At 56.6% G+C, this 9182-nt stretch overlaps 1 long non-coding RNA gene across 1 annotated transcript; it reads left to right on the plus strand.

Moving 5' to 3' along the window:
- Positions 1 to 6686: 6686 nt before the first annotated feature.
- LOC118929575 (uncharacterized) lies at positions 6687 to 7889 on the plus strand. The gene is made up of 2 exons (XR_008993223.1): positions 6687 to 6794; positions 7190 to 7889. It is a non-coding gene; the product is annotated as an uncharacterized LOC118929575 (long non-coding RNA).
- Positions 7890 to 9182: the final 1293 nt, after the last annotated feature.

Below are 9182 nucleotides of genomic sequence, written 5' to 3' on the forward strand. Positions count from 1 at the left end.
TTGAGCAGGGCTGAAGGTGGGCAGTTTCCTTTAGAAGGGCTGTGGGCATGGCACGCCACAGGGCTACCCACTCCCGAAGCTCCTAGTTAGCGGCCGTGAGTCGGGCCCTTGTCTAGAGGCCGAGGGGCTTGGAATGCGTCGGGGAAGGCTGGGCGCCCCTGCAGAATGAGAGACCAGGGTGTCTGGTGGCGGGGTTCACCTGATCCACGTGTCCTGCAAGGTTTCCCGTTATCAGCGTGTGGTCAGGGTTGAGGATGGGCACAAAGACTGGGTGTCCCTGAGACGGCCATAGTCAGGACCCCCGGTGGGCAGTTGGTCAGCTGGCTGATGCCGGATGTCACACTGGAGCAGAGGACGTAGGGGGGAGTGCGGAGGGCACGCTGCTCCTGCTGTCAGGGTGCCACTTCCTCCAGGAAGCCGTCATAAGCAGACCTACAGTGAGCTTGGGGTGGGAGGAGCCCTCAGGAGCTGTGCAATGCTACGCTCACCTGGCAGCTCGTGCCGCCTTGCCAGGGCCACCCTGAGGTCACCTGCCTCTTGGTCGGCCTCGCACGTACAGGCGTCCTTGCAAGGATCTGGTGCATCAGCTCCACGCAGGGACACTGACGCATGGGTCGGGGACACGGGAAGTAGGGGGAAGCGGGAGGAAGTAACGAGCACTTTCTATTGCTTGGTGCACGGTTTTCCACACGTGGTGCCTAAGGGTGCACTTTGCGTCGTGATTCTCACTGTTCCGCTCTCAGCGGAGGAAGCAGCGTGGAGGTCCGGCTGGGCTGGTGTGGTCATTCACGTGGCTCTCTAGCAGATGCTGCTGCTGAGGGGCGGAGGCGGCCATGCTGGTAAGGGGTGAGCACGGTGAGTCACCTGCCTCGGCCACACAGCGAGGGAGGCGCAGAGCCGGGACTCAGACCCAGGGCCGAGCGGCTCCCGGGCTTGTGTCCTTCTGCACTGCCCGTCGTCGGAGGCCCTGCGGGAGTAAACAGCGACAGGGTTCATGTTTTTTTCCCTCAGGGGAAGTTCTATTCACATATTCTGAAGTGCAGGAAACAAGGAATTTTATCCAAAATGACAGCAACCCATGAGAAGAAAAGTGACCCCCCACTCGGTGCCACACCCCTGAGGTTCTCTCAGTGAGACGCGCAGCCCCCAAGAGCTGAGCAGGGCTGGGCTGTGTGGGGACGATAGGCTGTAGCATGTGATGGGCTCAGTCTGAAAGCTGCATTTACGCCCAAGTTAGAGGTTTTCTGCCCTGCAGAAATTTGGTTTCAATGATCTGGCAAGGGACTGAGCATGCCAATTTTTGAAGGCTCCCTGGGTGATTGATTCTAAAGGAGCAGCAGGGCTGAGGAGCACCAGCGAAGCCCAGTCCTTCAGCACAGAGAAGGAAAGGCGCCCTAAGAAGCAGGCGACTTGCTTGAGACGACCCAGCGGGTGGGAGCTGTACGGAGGGCGGCCGCTCATGGCCCCTCTGCTGGGCCCCAGGATGCAGGGCCAGGGGAGGACAGGGCCAGACAGCTCGCTGGAAGAACGTGAGAACCATCCTTGCCTCTCAGCACAGGTGGGGCACAGGCACTCAGTGCTCAGTGGGTGCGCTCAGTATGCACCCTTGACCACATGCACATGCGGCTGGTCCTCAGAGCGCAGTTCCACTATCCTGAGCTGACACCGCCTGTGACTCATGCCAGGAAATTGCCTGCTCTTGTTATTTGGGTGAAAGGCAAAACGTTGTAGGAAAAACACCCAAGAATACACTGGCTTGAAGAATGTCGAGGTTTTTTTTCTCTCAGTTAATACCTGTGGTGAGCAGACAACTCATTTAGCCCCAAGGGCATCCAGGGGCCCGGCAGCACCCCAGGGTGTTCGCACCGCTGAGGACAGCAGGGATGCAGGGTCTTCTGGGCTCCAGAGGAACGTGCAGGGATGCAAGGAGGCATTTTAAGTGGCACAGCTCATGTCCGCTCATGTGGCCAGTGGAAGCGAATGTGCAGCTACAATTCTGTGCCTAGAAGAGGAGAAGGCAGGTCTTGGTGACCAATGAGTGTCTCCATGGCAGCCCTCCGGGAATTTACTCCTGGGGCCCTAATGCTGTCACTCTTCCAGCGGAGAAGACGTTGGAACCCCTCCCGTGTGTCAGGCAGGCCTGGAGAGGAGCACAGAGCAGGGGGCAAGGCTAGAGGTTTTAAGCCAGAGAACTTTCCATGGAGGCAGCAATGATTAGAGTGAGCTTGGGAGATGAGTGGCTTTACGAAGAAGGGTGCACCAGGCAGGAGACACAGCTGTGCAAAGGCCCAGAGGTGGGTGGTGAGGGACGGGCTGCATGTGACGGCGTAGCCAGAGGGGCAGTAGGGGCAAGACTCATCACAAAGCTGGAGCACAAACTTCTGATCAGACGTTTTCAGGAGAGAATCCAGCGGCATCTACACACTGAAGGGAACTTTGGTGGGATTGGGCCTCCACATATTAACCTCAATTGAAAAGACATGAGAAAGAACCTTTTCAGCTCATCTGAGCTGAGCTCCTGAATCCCCCACATGAGGTTATTGAAGGACAGACTCAGCCAGGCTTTGGGAATGTACCGTTCATCGTGTGGTACTGTGATGGGCTTGCTTGAGCCCATCTGGACCTCAGGGTGGTGGAGTGGGGAGACGGGACCGAGGGCGTGTGCTGGTTGTGGGAGATGGGCCTTGGACTGGGGGGAGGCCACACCCCTCAGAGCCCAGGCCTGGGAGGCCTGGCATGTTGCTGCTGGGGAGAGAGGAGTGAGGCCAGCCCGGTGAAGGTGGCATGCACCGGGAGGCAGGCAGGTGGGCACGGGGCCTTCAGCTGCACGGGGGCCTGTGCAGGTTCCTGGGGGAGAGCTGCAGCACGGGTAGCTGGTCTCAGGCATGCCTGCCGTGGTCCTGCTGCAGGGAAGGTGCCACTTCTCCGCGGACAGAGGGAGCCGCTGCCTGCCTCCATCTTGAGCTGGTGCCTTTTCCATCATCACTGGCTTCGGGAGGTCCCTGCATGCTCCCGCAGTGGCCAAGCTCCCGGCTACGACCGGAGCCTGATGACTAAGGCCTGAACCCCAGGCCTCGGGGGCTGACTTCCCGGGCAGGCAATCGCAAACTTTGCTGTTAAGGGCCATCTCCTTGGTTATTGGACATTGCTACTTTCTTGTCACCCAGTCTGTTAATTGTTTTTCTGACAATTTTTCTTGCAAGCTGTTTTTGCTGTAAAGCAGCTGGGGTTGCTGCTGTGCGTGTGGTGCCACCCGTCCAGTGCAGGAGCCTCAGGACACAGTGCCTGTGTGATGGACTAGATGGCCTCTCAGGTCTTTCTCAAGACCTTACGAATATGGACAACACAGAAACTAGAACTATGATCATATCCTCCCAACCACACATTGGAACAGGTGGTCTAGTAGTTCAATAAGTCATTCATCACAAATGGTTACTAAACTCCTACTGTGCGCCAGGCATGCAAAGGGCTGGAGATGCAGCAATGACTGGGTTACAGGCCCGATGTTGGAATGGCCTCCCACTCGTGGGGAGACAGACCCACACATGTGTCGTTATGACGCGGTGTGGTGAGTATTGGGATATTGCAAGCACAGAAGAGCGGTCCCTAGCCCGGTGAGGGTGAGGGCAGGCTTCCTGGAGGAGGGGCCAAGGGAACTGAGTTCTAAGGAAGCAGCAGAAGTCAGCCAGGCCAGGCCAAGGGGAACGTGCAGGTGAGGAGAGGAGGTGAGCTGCTTTCCTGCCGGAATCACCCAGTTTAACGTGATGAGGTCAAAGGAAGCCACATGAGGGTCACAGACTCAGCATCCGGCCACCCGGGGTGTATCCCCTTCACCATTCCTCCCAGGGCTTGTGGAGTGAGGGTCCTGGCCACCGTGGGTCCTGCAGAGCGTGGGCCTCCCTCGTGGCCAGGGTGGTGCAGAGAGCCTGTAGCTGCTTCCTGGACCCCAGACTGCAGCTATGTCAGCCCCTTCCTGTCAGGGTGACCAGCAGGGGCATGCAGCTAGGGCAGCCACCAGCAACACGAGCCATTACATGGCCCAGGCCACAGGTACGGCTGCCTGAGGCCTCCTGCCAGCCCCTGGGCAGGGCACCAGAGAGGCAGGCACACCCCGGGCCTCCTGAGGGCAAATTCCACCCTGTGCCAGTGTCTCTTCTAAGGACCCAGGGATTAGTCCCCAGGCTCCATTTCCTGACTTCGCTGCTGGCCTCAGCTTTTCTGGGCAGGTAATGGAAGTCCAGGGAGGCTGTGTGGTTTTACCGAAAGAGCCATGGAGTCAGTCAGACATGGATTTGAATCTCAGCTCTGCCACTTGAGCTCTGCAGTGGTGAACACTTAACTGAGTCATCTGTAAAATGGGCTTAATCATGCCTGCTTTTTCATGGTGCTGTGCAGACCAAAGGAGCACGCTCAGAGCACACACTTCACACCTGTTGTCTGTCCGGGCTGCATCCAGTCACTGGTCACTGTCCACTCACTGCTAAGCATTCTGGGCTCTGGGCAAACAGGAATGAACGGTGTTCCCTGTTGTCACAGACTCCCATTCTGCTGGGGAATCTAGAAGATAAGAAAACTCACAAATAAATGAACAGGATAATTTCAGATCGTGACAAGAGCTACAGATAAAAGCAAGCAGGCTGATACAGCGAAGCGATTTGGTGGGAGGCCCTGGAAGGCTTCAGGGTGCGCCGCGTTATCTGAACCTGCGATATTTGAGGCTGAAGGCGAGTGGGGAGCTGGCCTTGCCAGGACCTGGGAAGAGCACACAGGGCAGAGGAAACCAGGAGTGGGCAGAGGAGGGACAGCGCCCGGCGCAGCAGTGGAGAGCGGAGGGTGCCTGTCCTGGGGCCCCACGGACCTGGGGAGCCTGTGTGACTGAGGTGGGGCTCTGGAGCCGAGCCGTGCGTGGTCCCCACCTCTTCCCAGAGGTGTCCCAGGCGCCTGGATTCACAGGGGCTGCAGAGGCTGTGGGAATGTAAGGCGACACTTCAGGTCTGTCGGACTCCAGGCAAACCGACCAGCTGGGGGGAGTCTGCAGCTTCCCCAGAACTGCCTGTCTGCTCTCTGGTGACATCGTATCTCCCCGGGCTTTTCTGTGCTGCTGGGATGAAAGCAAGCATCAGGGGAAGTCATGGACTAGAGGGTGAGGCTGGCACGGGGGATCGGATCCAAGGTTTGAGACACTGCGGTGCCCGGCTGGCACACACATCCCATTAGTGAGTAGGTGTGTTATTCCAGACTGAAGTAGACGCACCACTTCCCCGGGTTCATGCCTATCGGTTTTTCTTAGGCTACTTCGTTATTAGGGCAAACATTCCTTAGGTTGCTTTGTCTTAACTACTCACTGAGTAGAACCCTTGTCTTTCTTTTGGCCCAGGGGGATGGGAAACATGGCGAGCTGGGGGGGCACTTTGCGCAGAGGCGGCTGGAAGCCCACCCCGGACAGGTGGTGGGCGCGCCGTGAGGTCTTCCCGCCTCGAGCGCGGGCCTGGCCAGGTTCGCCTTCTCCCCGACTCTGGAGCGGGGTTTGGGGAGTCCGGGGTAATGGGGAAGGCCTCGGGGATGTCCTGACTGGGCGGGGCCCCAGCCGCCGACCACAGGGTCTCCCGGGGGGCTTGGCGGCCAGCTCCCCGTCCCCCGCCCTGGGCTAACTGGGGTCTGGCCGAGGAACGGAGGCAGAGCCCTGGGCTCCCGTCCGCGTTCGGGAAGGCGGCCCGGAAGGCGCGCGTTTGCGGTCCCGGGGATTCTCCCGGAACCGGCAGGAGGCAGGCTGTGCCGCGCCGAGCCTCCGGATCTCCGGCGGGGAGGGGCGCGCGTGTCCCCGGAATCCCGGGGAGAGAGGCGCGGGCGTGTCTCCCAGAATCCCGGGGAGAGGGGCGCGCGTGTCCCCACAATCCCGGGGAGGGGGCGCGGGCGTGTCCCCCAGAATCCCGGGGAGAGGGGCGCAGGCGTGTCCCCAGAATCCCGGGGAGGGGGCGCAGGCGTCTCCCCCAGAATCCCGGGGAGAGAGGCGCGGGCGTCTCCCCCAGAATCCCGGGGAGGGGGCGCGGGCGTGTCTCCCAGAATCCCGGGGAGAGGGGCGCGCGTGTCCCCAGAATCCCGGGGAGGGGGCGCAGGCGTCTCCCCCAGAATCCCGGGGAGAGAGGCGCGGGCGTCTCCCCCAGAATCCAGGGGAGGGGGCGCAGGCATGTCTCCCAGAATCCCTGGGAGAGGGGCGCGGGCGTCTCCCCTAGAATCCCGGGGAGGTGCCGCGGGGGTGTCCCCAGAAGCCTTGGGGAGGGCGCGGGCGCACCGGGGAGGACCCGAAAGGTGGAGGACGCGTCTGTGGGGAGGGCCAGGGCCCCCCTGGGCCCCCTCACCACGGACTTCCCTGGCGGGGCGCCCCCAGAGCCGGAGAGGCCCGGGGCGGTTTGGGGGCTGGGGTGGGAGCCGGGGTGGGTGAGACCAGGAGAGGCGGCCGGCAGGGGGCAGCAGCGGGCCACCGCCACCGCCGGGGCCGCCCAGACAGGCACGCGGGGGCGCGCGCGGCCTCGGGCGGGTCGGGGGCGCGCGGATGTGGCTCGGGCGGGTCCGGGGTGCGCGGGGGGCTCGGGTGCGTCGGGGGCGCGCGGGCTCGGGCGGGGGCCTCGGGGGCGCGCAGGCGGCCCTGGCGGTCGGCGCGGCCCCGAGAGGCGGCCCGGCGCCCTGCGCGCCCCCCCCTGTGCCGAGCGTGGGGAGCAGCCCGTGGGTTCGGAAACACCGCGGGGAGCCGTGGCTCTCGATGCGCAGCGTCGCAAGGAGCGCGGGTCAATACGGTGTGATGCGAAGGTCGTTTTTCTGTTGGGGGTCGGGGCTACACGAAATAACGCCCTTGCCGGTGTCAGTGTCAAAAATCCACTATTAGAGACGCTTTCTTTTGTCTGCAGTGCTGTTCCCGCCTCAGGCCTCTGGGAGGAGCAGTGTACTGGGTTTTGGACTCTTCAGGGTGAACCACTGACTTGATCTGTTCTACCCGCCTTCCCATCCTAAGCAGGGGAAGGGCACGGGGTTCCCAGGGGGCGCGCAGAGCAGGCGAGGGCGCGCCCTTACTAACATGCCTTACTGTTTGTTGTTATTATTTGGGGAAAGAGGAAGCACCTCTTCTAAGACGTCACTAAATTGTGAAATTAATCTCTCCACTCTCTTTCCCTCTATCTTCTCTTTGAATCAGACAAGAGGTGTGGGACCCGTGAAGAACTTCTGAGCGGGACATTCCTGGCCTGGAGATCCCTCTCTGGCACGTGCCTACTGGCCGTGTAATTCTGGAAACAACCTGAGCCTCAGTTTACGATCTGTAAAATTGCAAAAATGGTGCCCAGCTGGACGGCTGTCATGAGCCTTCAGTTGGCAGTGGGTATTGTACTGACTTCAGGCCTCAGGGCTGTGTGACGCCAGGTACCTGGATAGCATCCCCGCGGTCACTGTTGGTGTTTTTCTCTGACACCAGTGATGCTGTTGAACAAGGCTGTCCAGCTCGAGGTCGGTCATGACTTACACTGACCTGGGAGGGAGAGGGGACCCTGTCCTCGGGGACAGAGTCACCACGGTGAACAAGAACTCTGTACCCTTTCAGGCCAAGTTTCAAGAAAATTCTACCAGAAGGACTAGAAAATACTGGTTGGCAATGAGGTCTGGTTCACCACAGGCTTTCCAAGGAATTTAACATTTGTTTATTCTTGTAACAAATTAAAATCTATCCTGTACTTTGTCTAGAGGTCAAGCTTGAATACCTTGAGGCAGGGGTGAGGTTTTCTTTTTTTAAGGACAGCTCCCTACTGTTATGTGTAATTTGTTTCTAAAAATGTGTGTGAACGCCAATCAGTATTTCTTTGATTGGTAGAGTCACAAATAAAATGGAATTTGTAGGCTCACCACTGTGTAGGATGAAGACTTTTGTACGCTTTTATTTCCCTCTGCCCCCCTTTCTACCTGCAGGTTTATTGCATCAATGTGGCTTTGGGATCTGAGTTATTATTAAATTATTTTTGATGTTGTATGTCTCCTGGCTCTAGTGTTTTGACACTCACATTCTGTCTCGTGATTTTATTTAAATGATCATTTCACACCTACCCCTGTTTAGTGGGCTCAGCGCTCACTGCATGTCCTTTTGTATCATCCCCATACCTGAGATCTTAACTTTAACTTGTCACCCCGACAGTTGGAATATATTTTTAAGTGATTTTAAGAAGACTCTATGAGTGGCAGGTATTTTGAGCTCTTATGATGATCTTTTTTGTTGTCTCCTCTCAAAAACTTTAACTTACCTGTGAGTAGAATTCTTGAGTCTAAATCTTTTCATGTCAAAACTCTGCAGACGTTCCTCTATCATTGTAGAAGAGCAGATCAGGTGTCATGAGTTTTATTCCTTTATAGGCATTTCATCTCTTTTTTTTTTGCTTAGAATATATATAGAAAACATATTTTTTATTTGTTTATAACTTAACAACTTGCTGGGATATTTCTAGGTCTGAGTCTCAGTTACCATTACCTGGAGCCTAGTGAACCCATTCCATTCCTCTCAGGTTCCCCTGTTCCCATCCCTTTTTGGAAAGTTTTCTTTAATTATATCTTCAATTATTGTTTCTCTTTTGATTGTTCTGGATTCTTCTTTAGAAACGTAATTCTTAGGCTGAATCTCTAAGCCTAATAATTAGGCTAATTTGAGATGACCTTATCTCTAATCATCTCCTTTTTAAATTTTTGTGTTTTACTGAACCTGAGGTATTATTGATTTTAAGAAACATTATTACTTTACATACAACTAAGAAAGAAAAAATGCTGCCAGTTAAACTGTGACACGATGCCATAATTAGAATCCTGTGAAACTGGTAAATTGATTATTCCAGTCTTGTGTTTCGAAATGTTTCATCTATTTGGGGGATTTGGCAGTTAGTTCCTCCTGCATTGCTGCATTGCTCAGCTGCATTGCTGGGCATGTGACAGGCAATCTTTTCTGACGGCATCTCAGTTACAAACATAACATGGCTTGAACTTAAGCATAACTTCTCTTCCCTTTCTTGGGTGCTATATACCACTTGGTTTCTCTTAAAAAAAAAATTGCAGTCACTGCTCCAATAACATATTTGCTTCAGTGACATCAAATTACATCCTGCTGCTCTAATTCCACGCCTATCCGCATACACAATAACTCCTTGTTTCAATGC

This window comes from Manis pentadactyla, chromosome 13 (genome assembly GCF_030020395.1).
Source record: "Manis pentadactyla isolate mManPen7 chromosome 13, mManPen7.hap1, whole genome shotgun sequence".
Lineage (NCBI taxonomy): Eukaryota > Metazoa > Chordata > Mammalia > Pholidota > Manidae > Manis > Manis pentadactyla.